Here is a 13,073-nt window from a genome sequence, read left to right as displayed (position 1 = left end):
GAGCAACAAAAATGAGAACAAAATATGGAAAAAAGGAAACACATTGCAAACGCAGGCTTTGAAACAGTCTGAAAGCAGGTTGTACAGCATAGTGTGTGTTCTAGCAGCCTTATGGCATGAAAGGGTCTCAAAATGGTTAGCTCTTCTTGAGAGATGCCTTGTAGCAAACGAAGCTATACATGGTGACAGATTATATGTAGTACATGCATAATTCTACAATTAAATTAAAATCTTGGAATTATCTCCCAGATCCCAATATATTTGATCAGATGCTTTAAAGGAATCATTTGCAGTGCTAAGTAGGAAAATTTGAGAAAACACAAATGTTACATAAGAAGGGGAATCAGAGATAAAGTTTATGATGCATCTTGGCCTGCTGTTATAAACTGAACTTAGAGTAAGCACGCTGAATCTGAAATACCGCAGTCAGCACTGCAGCAAAATGAAGCACGTGGCAATGGAGGCCATGTTAAAAATCAGTTTAAAAGAAAAACAAAGCCAGGTACTTCTAATACAAAAATATACCATACCGGTAGTAATGTGACTGTATATATGAAGCGCCATTCAGACAAAGACTGTCCCAAAGGCTTTACGGATTTTAATGAGACCATAACATAAGTCAGAGGAGTTTGAGAAAGGAGGATAGAGGATAGATTGTAGGATGGTGTGCATTTTAACCTACTATTTAAAAAAAAAGAAAAAATAAGTCCTCGAAGACATTAGATACTGAGGAACTATTACAGTTGTTAGGAACAGTATACAGAGATGAGGTCTGTACCTGAGGCAGTGAATGTTTGAAGGAGGAAGGAGGTGGCTAGTGCCACATGTGTGATGGGACGGGGATCAGGGTTAGAGCCTGCCAACTCAGGGCAGTGGGATTAAGTCCCATAGATGCCACTGTCCTCTCTCAGTAGCAAACATGAGACTTCCTTGCAGATGCAGAGCTACTTACATCTTATCAAAAAGCAGGCGTTACAAAGATTTAATCTAAATTGTTTTTTTTTTTTAAAAAAGTCAAGTGCCTGATACAAAGCTGCCACAGGACTATTATACTTCTGCTTCACTTAGCAATCCACTTCTGATTTCCTTAACGTTGTCAATGGCATTAAACATCTGTTGATCTACTTGTACATGAACTCGCATCTCTCCTTGTCTCAGTTCTCCCTGTATAAAATGAGGAGAACAATACTTGCTTCCGTACTTTTCTGTATTTCCCATGTAAATGACAAATTCTGGGGAAAGCAGCTCTCTTACTCTGTGTTTAGATAGGGCCCACCCTAGCACAGCCCGTATGTTATCTAGGGGCTTCCAGGTCTGATGGCAGAAGAGGTAATTGTAATTTCTGAACCAAGCGGGATAGTTCCTCCATGGCATTAAATATAGCATTAAATTGGATAATTGAAAGAAATCCGTGTTTTTACCACTCTATCATATATTAAACAACTGCTTATTCCAGTTTCTTTGTTTCAGGTGTTTTGAAGAGAGGTCTGTGCTGGTCCAGCTCATTGGAAACTTTTGTGTTCAAACCAGGAGGATGCTATAGATGGAGCTAATCTGTAAGTTTTCTGGAGGCCATTATGTCTCCTACAGTTTTGGGTTTTTTTTCTAAAGGAGACACGGCTCTGTATGTGTCTGTGTGTGAGGGAGAGAGAGAAAGAGCATTGCCTAGAGGGTTTCAGTTATCACACTGTCTAAATATCCCTTATTTTTAGTTGGAGTCTTCTGAATATGAGATCCCACTACAGGTAGGTGAAGTGACCTCTTCGGTTTTGAATCTGCTCTTCTCTGGCAGATGCAAGGCTGCAGCTTTGAACAGGAACCCCCTCCTGCTCCGTGCAAAGCTCTTTGAATTGCCCCTGATACGCTTCTAAGGCTCCATGGTTGCGTGCGAGGCACTTTGAAGATGAATGCCCCAGCGTAAGGAGAACATGAAACAAAACTTACTCCCTTATGTCAGAGTGTGCGGCAGATTTCTCAAAGATCTTCAGTACAATGGTTGCTCTTTGGTGGGTGAGAGGAAATAGGCTGGTTCACCAGCTTGTAAAAGCAGAACAAAATTGCACAGGGCTATCCATTGGGTGGTAGATTAGGCGAAAGAAAGGCAGTTGGGGGTCTCCACAATATTTAAGTCTGGCAAAACTTATTTCAGGTTGACTTCATTGGATCTTACTTGATGAAGACAAATTTATTATTATTAATTTTTCCTCCTCCTGAAGTTTGCTATGTTTTCAAGTTGACAGATGTGCCATGACCTCTTGAGGGGGAATATTTTTCTCTGTCTCCATGAAAATCACCACAGCCCAGCTCATTAGGCTATATGTAATCATCATAATTTTCTGGTACATTTTGGACATGACCTAGAGTCCTGGGCCGATGGGTCCTTGGGAGAGTGGTAAAATGGAAGGCAATTTTCCTTTATCTGCACAGTTCTGAATATTTCTGTGATAATTGTCATGAAACTCTCCGTTAATGTGTTTTTTAAACATGATGGGTCAGCTCTGCTGGCCCAGGTGAGTGGTCATGTATGATCCAGAAGTTTTCATTGCCACCTGATGAATGAATCCATTTCCTTGAAGGCTTAATGGGCTTACAGTGTAAAAAATTGAACTGATGTCCCAGGATAGACTAGGTGTAGAAACAGAAGGGAAGGGGAACGTTAAAAGAGATATTATTTTTTTTTTTTTTAAAGGAGAGATTGGTTAATAGAAAATGGTGATATTCTTCTCACCCCTTTTAGATGACAACTACAATGCAAATGTGTGAACTCCCTGTAAAGTAAATGGAGAAAAGCAGAATCCTCTGGGCCACAATTCTTTTCCATAGATGATAGATCTTTCTTCCTTCCAATCAATTAATTGCATCCTAAAAACATCTATTTCTCGCCATTGACTTTAAAGGGATTTTAGATGACTAGCTCAGATATAGCTGTCTACACAGTAAGTGATTAAAGTTGGGTTAGATGAGCTGGCAGACTACATGGATTTTTTTTTTTTTCTTCCTTCATGCAAACCCTAAATCAAAAGGCATCTCATCAGAGTATTATAAAATACAGCCTTCAGAGGGGTAGTCTTCTACTTCCATATTCTGGCATCTGAAGGGAGGAGGGAGACTCCCATCAATTTAGAGAGAGGTAAAGATTTCATCTCCCTCTAGAAATCATGGCCATAATGGGAAATTCAGACATTTATGAGATTTGCTTAGCTAAGGCATAGCTGAGCATGTGGAGGTTTCTGTTTGTCTTTATAATATAACAGCAAAAGCAGAATAAAAGACTATTTTTAGGTTTTTTTTTTTCTTCTTTTCCCCCCGTCTTTTTATTATGCTACTGGCCCAACACGTACCTGGGGAGTGTAGGTACAGTCTGTGTGCCATTATAAACCACCCCTCTCCTTGTGACTGGAAAACAGGGATAAACTGCAGGTATTTATTAATGGGAAACCTCTAAACAAGCATTTACGAATCCACTGAGAGGAATTCTCACAAAAAACCCCCATGCATGTCGTGCCTGGTTTATGTTTGAATTTTAAAAACAGGTAAAGTTGTAAGTCATTTAAGCATGACCTAACAGTTTCTGGCAATTGGTGAATATTTCTCTTGGGTTTCAAAAGTTGGCAAACCTGATACACTATATACATAAATGTGTGTGTGTGTATATATATATATATAAAAAAAAATATATATATATAAAGTCAATACGAATTTCAAGGACAAGAGAGACTGAAGCAAAGGGTGACTTGTTTTAGTGTTAAATCAGAAAGGGACTCAAGACAGTGCATGTATTTGTTTCCTCTAATTGTTAAGTTCTTGACAATAATGGGTAAAGTATCAAATTATTATTTAAACATCTAAATAAAGCGAGTGTCCCTTTTCGTATGTGTAAGTAATGCTCTTCTGCCAAATGATAGGCATGACTGTATTTTTTCCTAATTGAATCTGCATATCTTTTCCTCTGATGGTCCACTGCTGAATATTGATGGTTGCAATAATTGGCTCTTTATTGGTATATTGTGTTTTCTCTGCGATTTTTCAACTTTCTGCAGTAAATCCTTTTCAAGTTTTACTTCTTTTATGCTCTGGTATTTACAAAAGTTGTTAATTCTGGTGGAGCTGTAGGACTGTGAATAAGAGTCAGTGTTTTGATTTGTTGTGCAAGTCATGTATTGGTAGCTGGTACCTCTCCTTTTATCTTTTCTAGTAGAAATAGCTCAGTTGTTACTGTCTATATTTAGCAAGCGAACAGCCTTTCTCCTCTGTCTCTTTTCTTCTATTTGTCCCTTCAAGGGTTGGTGGCGCTCAATGGTGAATAAATGCAAGAGAATCTAATAATACCTTTCTAATATAACCATTTATCTGGCATCATATTTTATTTTAACTCTTAATGCAACTGTATAATCATAGCTCCATTGCTATAATTGGATTTGGAAGTATATTTGTGCCATTTAATTACATCTATAGCATTTCTATAAGCTTATTCAGAGTAATTAGTAAGTTATAATTTTTAGTGGAATCATATTTTATATCCACTGTACTCATTTTTCTCTTCAAATTCTTCAACACATTTGCACCAATTTTGCTTTTTACACTGGAATTTCTGGCATAAATAATCATTAAGATTTTTTTTTTCCACTGTGAATGTGAACAGAGCCTAATCCAGCTCTCATTGAAGTCAATGGTAGTCTTTTCATTTACTTCAGTGGAAACTGGATCCAGCTAATAGGTTGCAAATTGCATTCAAGGGAAAGTCACATCTTATCATGGAAATCGTTGTGTAGCGAAGCACAGTGTTATTGACGGAAGACACAAAATAGCTGGTTGTTTCCAGGTTTTCTTGACAGACAATTTATAGATTCTCTTATCCAAATTTATTAATTTTTAGCTCATAAGTTATGGCATTGCAACAATTTTTAAAATATTAATTTTAACCTGATCTTTCTGACAAATTAAAGCACCCTTCCAGTTAAACACTTTTATAAAAGGGTCTAGAACTTTGCTTTCCAGACACCAGGTTAGCTATCTATTAATCTCAATTAGGATAGCTTGAAATTGGACATTTTTTCAGTTTAAAAAAATGTATTTTTTTCATTTTTAATTGAAAAACAAGTATCTGATAATTTTTTTCACCAGCTCTCTGTTGTGTCACTTCAGAGCTGTTCGTTAATATAATTGGTCCTCTTGCTGCTGAATATGAAAACCTGTAAGCACTTCCATCTGAAAGTGTAATTCTAGCAAATTGCATTCCCAAGTAGGCACAAATTTATGATGTTCACTTTTTCCAACATTTTAATTTTGCAGCTGTGGGGTGCTAACTACATGTGCCAAATCAGATTTTTTTTTTTTTTTTTTTTTTTAGACTATTGCAACTTGCTTGTTAAGGAGTTATTTTTCTCTTCTGCACTGCTCCCACTCTGTTGATTAGAGGTTTGTTGCTTTGGTAATGCGTCTCTCTCCTTGAGGCAGTTAATGATTACAGACAACTCTCTAACCTATAATTTTGGGGGAAGGTTATTGAGAAGGTGATATGGCAACGATTGTAATTGTTTCTGTGGCTTAGAAATGTCCTAGTCTTTGCTGGGCAGGTATCAGGTCCTGGTGTTTGGAGTGGAAGCGGTTCTGGTGTCCAGGATTAAAGACACCTTCCTGTGTTGTTTATTCCCAAATCACTTCAGTTCATAAGGTTACAAAGAACATTGTGAAAGATGGTAAACTGCTTTTTAATTCTTAATAAAATGTCAATAAAATAGAATCATAGAGTGGTTTGGGTTGGAAAGGACCTTAAAGATCATCTTGTTCCACCCCCCTGCCCTGGGCAGGGACACCTCCCACTAGACCAGATTGCTCAAAGCCCCATCCAGCCTGACCTTGAACAACTCCAGGGATGGGGCATCCACAACTTCTCTGGGCAAAAATGGTGCCTATTCCATACCAGGCAGAAGATGACCTTCATAGGCTTGAGGATGGACCTCCAAGGGAGACATGCTTAGCTGGTGGAGAGGTGGCCCATAACTCCTGGTGTGATTTTAGAGCCTCAGAAGCCTTTGCGAGGTGTGGAGCATCTTTGGTTTCAGATGGCAGGATAACAATCATTCATTTGTCCAATGATTTTGATTGAAAGGAGATCCAATGAACAATTTGTATTGGAGATTTTGTTATTTTTTTCAGCATGGAGAGGAGTTGTTTACGAGCCTTAAATGGAAAAAATGGTACCTTTAGTAATTTCATTACTAATAATTTGAATGGAGCAGCGTGAGCATCCATACACCTGAAATTCAAATCCTAAATACTGCAGTTATTCGCATATTGTATGTAGGTGCCTTGCCATGGGAGCTGCCTTCCCACATCATGGGGACACTCCTCGTTTGGATTTTCCCAGTGGATGCATAGGAGCAATTTGTACAGAAATTTTGTCAAAAAAATGACTAGTGTTTTGCCACTTTAAAACCATGGAAACATCACAATGTTCTTTTAGAAATGATTCCATGAATTAATTGCAAATTACTTATTAATGAAACAAATATTCAGCTGTCACTTGAACTAAACTACACGATATGCTTAATGATTATTTTTTGAGAAAACACTTTTGTGTTTGTTTGATCTGCCTAGTGTTAACAGCGGTAGAAAAAGAGGAAAGCATTTGGTGTCGGAGTGGAAACTTGAAACTGGCAAAAAGAAGGAGAGGAAAAAAACAGCCAATAATTGCAAAATAGGTGAAAAGCCCAAAGAAGCAGCAGATACCTAGCAATTATGTTGGAAAGCCGCTGCCCCAGGTAGCCCTAGTAAGGTAACGAGGGTAAAATATGGTGACACAGGCAGGGAAATCTGGCAGCAAAGGTTTCCACAGTAATATTAATTCAGCTGCATTCCACGTCCACAAAATTAGCGTGAAGGAATTTACCTCATATGGGGTGGGTAAATGTTTGCAAACTACAGAGGGACTCCCAAATGAATGCGAAGTATCATCTGCAGTTCTGCAAATTATAATAAAAATAAATGTAGCTAATTAGGGAACGTGTGTTCCTCATGGCTCTGGCATTAGTCTGGGACAACACCACCGAGCTTCCCTGCCCAGACCTTCTGTGTCCCTCTGGAACCGGCTGAGCAGCGCTGAGCCCAATGGGACCTTCATGGGTGACCGTGGTGCACTGGGGGGAGTTTTTCCGCAGGCAGCTTGCTGAAGCCGTGTGTTTTTTTCTGTGTGCCCTCCATTGCAAGGGGCAGGTATAAATAGGTAATCAAGCCTTTACACTCTTTGCTGCGCTGCTGGTGCTGTTTACACGAGCAGGAACACGGGGCAGTAGAGGAGCGAGGCAGGTACGCCTGCGTGCTGAACACATCTCAGGTGTCCTTCTGCTGGTGCTGCTAAATTATTTACCACTCAGCAAGCGTGTGCCTGCGTTGAGATATTTAAAGGAGGGAATCTGAGGTGAAACCCCATCCGTTTACCCAGAGCTGACACTGGAATATTCATTATCACGTTAAATCTAACCGCAGCAAAAATGAAGGCTTCCGTTGATTATGTGCGTGCATAAAAGATTTCTTTGGTGGCAAGCCTGTGTGCCAGAGATCTGAATATAAAATCTAGAACGTGGAAACCATTCTCTTTATGGTAAATTTGCCTTCTTGGAAGTTATGAGACTTGGCAGGTTTAAATTATGTTTTAAACCTGTGGTGGATTATAAGATTTTTCTAACTGGCCACAAGCAATACTAGATAAGCACGTATCACACATGCCCAATCCCAGCCACAGGCGTGAGTCAGGATTTCCCATACAAAGTAAAAAAAATAAAATGCAGATTTGATACTCAGAGAAAGCTACATATTTATCTCGGTATAATGTTAGTTTTGCAGGGTTGGTAGGGAGGTCTCCTCTTCTGGAGCGCTGGGGCAACTAGCCCTGTCTGCACGCACCCGCCTTTCCTCCATCCTGAGTTTGTGTTGGAGCAGAGTGAGCAACACAGCATGAAGAGGGGTTTGAGGAACCCCTTGGAGTTAAGATGGCAGAAAAATTCAGTAAAATGCATGGGACTGTCCCCAAAAGAGACATGAGGTATTTCCTCCCTTCCTCCCTCCCTCCCTCCATCCATTCCTCCCTCCCTCCATGTCTTTCCCCTCCACCAGGGATCCTGTTGAATTTAAAGATTGAATGAAATGTTCTTATCTGGAGGAGAAGAGAAAATAATAGAAATGATGAGATTAAACACTTTGGAAGGCCGCCTCTTGAGCAGGTTGTCCCACCTGGGAACAGGAGGGCTGTTTGCCCTAGTCCGCTTAGGTCTGTGAATGGCCTTCAAAGAAAAATGGCACAGCGAGGGCTGGGTTTGGTGGAGGTGGGCAGGTACGGAAAGGGGAGAATAAAGACAGTTTCTCTCAATGCTAAGATTCACTCACAATCAATGATGATTCACTCACAATTAGTAATTCATTGAAATACGTTGCGGGTTGCATCAGCACAAAGAATTTAACAAAAAAAAATAATTAAAACAAGTTCCTCCATCCCTTAATACTTCCAGCAGACTTTCTACTTCGGCAAATGGCATGTAAGGAAAAACACAACCAGAAGCCAGGCTTGCCTAGTCAGAAATGGCAATTGATAAAGCTTGATTTGGAGTGTGGTTGCAATTTAACCATCATCTTACAGAAAATCATGAGCCTTTTTTTCCTCAGAATGCTGGAGATACTTCATGGCACATTCTTCTCTTTATGCCTCCTGTTTTCATCTTTACTTGTAAATGTGCTTAGGGAGCGAGAATAGAACATAAACATGCAGTAGATACAAAAGTGCCGAGCACCTTCAGCTTGCATTGGTGCCTGCAGAGGGCACAGACAGAAACAAAATGATCTGTGACTGTAAATGAGAGGCAAAAACCCAATCTATGTTTAATCAACATTTAAAGGAGCAATTACATGTCCCGCAAATCCCCTTTTATATTGCACTTAAAATCCCCTTTGCCTGCCCTTTAGTTTTCATGGTTTTCCCTATCTTCAGTGTCACTTAATCATATTTCAACAGGATTTGCTTTCTCACCGCCCATTTTCTCTTCCTTTCTCGTGCCACGTTGATGCCAGAACATTATCCCAACAGTTTCCTTCTACCACGCTTTCAGGTCAAACACCCGTAGATTTGGATTTTTTTTTTAATTCGGGTTCAGACAGAAAAGAAAAATACCTGGTTTGTGGGAGTGGCAGATACTATTTTCAAATGTAAATGTCTAGAGCTAGCGCAGGGGAGTAAGGGGAGGCAAACGCAACTCTTGTTTGACGCCTGTTGTGTGTTTGTCCTGGGGGAGCAGCATTGCTGGGACCTGATGGCCATGATCTGCCCTGCTGCTGGCAAATTTGATATAGATCCATCCTAATTCATCATGTGACTGTGAGTTAGTCCTTGGATCGCTGATCGGAAGAGGTCGGTAAGTATAGCTGGGGATATTATCCTCTCTCTCACATCACCATCTTCGCTGTGCGTTAAGCTCTCATGATAATTCACAAGAAAATGTATTTTGAAAATCTTTTCAAATAGTGAATATCTGCAGTGGCCAATATTTGAACCTCTGTTCTTGAATTATTTTTTAATTAAACATAAAGGGTTTTTTTAATAAAAAAGTGCCCCAAAGTGCAGTTAATCCAAATTCTGAGGAGTTTGTGCCAGCAGAAGTCAGTCATCTTATTTTCAAATAATATTTGCATCCTATCTCACAAAGCTGAGCACAGAAATGCCTTGTTACAGGAATCCAGAAGGTCCTCTGTATCACAGTGGTGAGGGTCACAAGCGCAGAAGATACTCGTTCATGGTCAGTGCTGTAACAGCAAAGAACATCAGAAATTGGATCCGCTGAAGCAGCGCTGGAGGCTCACCCCCAGCAGGGCTCTGCCCTTCCCCTTCTGGAGGGTGACTCTTGGCTTTCTTCAGCCTGGTGTTGTGTGAGCTGGTTTTGGTGGGAGTGAACCAAACGGAGACAGGTCCTACCAGCGTACAGGAAGGGAGTGTGCATAGGGTTAAGAGGGGAACAGGGCAGAAGGATGCCTGGGACGGACTCTTAAAGGACAAGTTTAGAAAGAAATTGTTGCTTGTAGGAGGATTAAAGAGGTCTTCTTCAAGACAGGTGTGACAGCAAGAGGGGAGGACACGGGGGAAGGCTGGGAAGAAGGTAGAAGCAGGTGGAAGAAGCCGAAGCAGAGGCTGTTGCCGACGCTGACAGCTTGAACAATGAGAGGAAAGGGCTTGTTCGACTTTGATTTGGTTAATGAATATGTGATGAAGAAGGAAAAACACAGGCTGGTTGTCTGCGGGGGAAGAGGCTTTAAGAGGAAGCATGGGGCAGATCTCTGAAGCAGGTGAGAAGCTACCACAAGGCTGGTCATGGGGCCAGTTGAGATGAAGGAGCTAGAAAAGGAGGGATGGCTTTAGCAGTGGAAACCAGGATTTAGCAAGCAAATGGAATATGAAGCGTTGGTGTTGTTATTATTATTTACTGAAGGCTGGCTTGTTTTGAATCTAATAAACAGCTTCTGTCAGAAAAATAGAAAACAAGTTTTAAATGTTGGCTTTTACTTCTACTTTGTTTATTAGAGCAAAGATGGTTAGTTCTGTTTTACTAATATCTTGTAAGTAAACAGAGTGAGAACATCCAGTGTGATAGAGATGATTAAGATGATTAACTGTTGAAATTTGGTTCCACACTGAGCACATAAGAAGGAAGAAAAGGAATGCAATTAATACATTACTATAATAGAAACACTACTAATAGGTAGTAATAATGGTTCTCTATTATTTACGGTTAATTTTAGAAGAGAGAGAGAGTTCATTTTTGTCCCAAAGCAGTAGACATGAGCATTGAAGGAAAGGAAAAACCTTTTAACTGAGTAGAAATTTTGGTTGTGAGCTGTAAAAGGAAGTCGAGCTGGATATTGAGAAAAATTCAAAAGGATAAAAATGATTTCAGTTTGGTAGGTCTTCACTGGTTCTGCAGTTTGGCAGCTGTCAACATCTCAAAATATCATCTCACCCAAACTGTTGAAAGAAAGAAACCCTTTGATTTTTCCCTTGAGACTCCCAAGCTGAAAATGGACTCTTTGTAGTCTCAGTCTCATTTCAGACAGTTTTTTTTTAAAAACATTCTTGCTGGCAGAAACAACTAATTCATAAATAGAGTCTCTGTTAATTAAATAAGTTTTATCGTTTTAACTTGCCTTTTAAAATGAAGAAAGAAAGTAAATCTCCAACATTTTCTTCTTTATTATGAATCTTAAGGGACTGAACATCACATTTCTTGCATCATTAATAATGCAAATTAGTTTTTGTTTGGGTCTCACATAACTTTATAGTTAGAAGTAAATATTTAATGCACAGATCTGGGAAATCAACTCATATATAGCAGAAATTTTACTTTATAGTTATTGAAAGTTAATGTAAGAAAGATGGGAAGTACTGTGGTTTCTGTTTATTTAACCTTTCTTGCTCTTGCTTTTCTTTCAGTAGAACTCTTTGTAACTTGTCATTAAACACTGTTATATTCCTGCAGTATCTGTTTTTACTATCTTTACAGTAGCCACAGCGTTCAGCATTTAATAGCATTTTAAAGTAAAGGTTAAACATATATAGCATACTTAGGGCTATAAGGATTGTATATTTGGTCCCGATTATTGGCAGGAAAGCCAGGTGATTATTTACAGTAGTATCTAAAAATTTGTTGACTTTGCAGCAGTTTTTCTTAGTTTGCTTAATGAAGCAATAGTCAGATAGCCAAAATAAGATTAAACTTCATGCATCGTAATGCCTCGGGAGGGTGGGGGTAAAATACTTTGACTCGTTTACTTGTTAGCACGCGGATAATTTGCAGTTCGTGTATATAGCCTATAGTAGGTCTTTCTGCCCTGTGTTCTTACACTTTATTGCTGAATGTATCCTACCTCTCTCCGTATGAAATGTCTGTAGGAATGAGACTATTACAGACAAATTACAGATGCTTCCCCATGAATCTGTGCTTTTTGTAGTGACTCTTGTTTTTGTGTGTGTGTGGTGGATAACAAAAAATAATAAGTATCCTGTTATTTTGTGCGTGAAATCTGATAGTGAAAAATACACCAGAGAGAATTCTTCAGTGATAAAAATTTAAATAGACCCATTTATCAATATGACAGAGATTTGACCTGAAAGTTAAAGCGTTTGAAAGTTAAGTGGGGTTGTGTAAAGAAAGTTGAGGCTGCGCTACAGATAGACCATAGGTTTTGTAAGTTATTAAATCAAAATAAAAGGTATTGACAAAACAATAAATTGCCTGCATCATCCCATCTAATAGCTTCTGGGAGCACTAAATACATTCTCCACACTAAAGATGTGTGAAGCTTTTCCCTTTCTCGTACTTTTGTTCTTCTACTCGAAAACATTCGCGCTGTCGTTGGTTTTATAACCGACTTGGCACTGAATTGCGCCTGGGAATGCACTGCCAGAGAACTTGCTCGGAGCGGCGTCGTGGGGAGCAGGAGCGGTGGCATTGCTCTGCCAGCAACAGGACTATTGAACTGTGCAGGTGGGGTCTGAGTCACTCTCTTGGGGACTGAAAAAAAATAAATAATAATGGCACTAAGGTCTTTACTGGGAGAAGGGAGAGCGCGCTGCGGTGCTCTTTGCTCTCCCTGGGAGTCCTCAGCACCATTTCCGTGCTGGAAATCTGTGGGGGTCGGAGGGGGAGCAGCAGCTGGCAGCAGCTGCTCCTCGGGGCACGCTCCCCTCGAACAGGGATGCTTTGGGGAGCGAGGAGCTGCGAGGCCGCTCATGCTGCCTGCGTAATGATGCACCTTTTCGAAGAGGGGCCGAGTTTGCTCATGGCGGGGGGAAGGCAAACGGCCGCCGGACCCGCTGGGGAAGGGGAGGCTGGGGAGCGGGCGGGGGGCAGCTCTTCACCCTCAGAGTCATTACCTGGGACCTGCTTTTTCCTCTGGCTCCTCCGACTCCACGGGGTTGGAGGGGCATACCCCCTACCTACGGCTTCCCCACCGAGGAGGGAATGAGACTGGCTCTCTTTGGCTGGAAAACTACACAGATTTGAGACTATTTGCCCTCCTGCAGGTTTTTCCAT

At 40.3% G+C, this 13,073-nt stretch overlaps 1 long non-coding RNA gene across 9 annotated transcripts in view; it reads left to right on the top strand.

Annotated features, from left to right (window-relative positions):
• LOC134520540 (uncharacterized) overlaps nucleotides 1-13,073 on the top strand; it is an 89,131-nt gene that overhangs the window by 51,898 nt on the left and 24,160 nt on the right. For all 9 annotated transcript variants that reach the window (XR_010072463.1, XR_010072460.1, XR_010072459.1 and 6 more), the window contains one exon: nucleotides 1,471-1,556. This is a non-coding gene — a long non-coding RNA (uncharacterized LOC134520540). The remainder of the gene's footprint in view (nucleotides 1-1,470; nucleotides 1,557-13,073) is intronic.

Source organism: Chroicocephalus ridibundus, chromosome 9, assembly GCF_963924245.1.
Source record: "Chroicocephalus ridibundus chromosome 9, bChrRid1.1, whole genome shotgun sequence".
NCBI classification, from domain to species: domain Eukaryota; kingdom Metazoa; phylum Chordata; class Aves; order Charadriiformes; family Laridae; genus Chroicocephalus; species Chroicocephalus ridibundus.
Note: the sequence above shows the minus strand (reverse complement) of the source record. Positions and strands in the feature narration are given on the sequence as shown.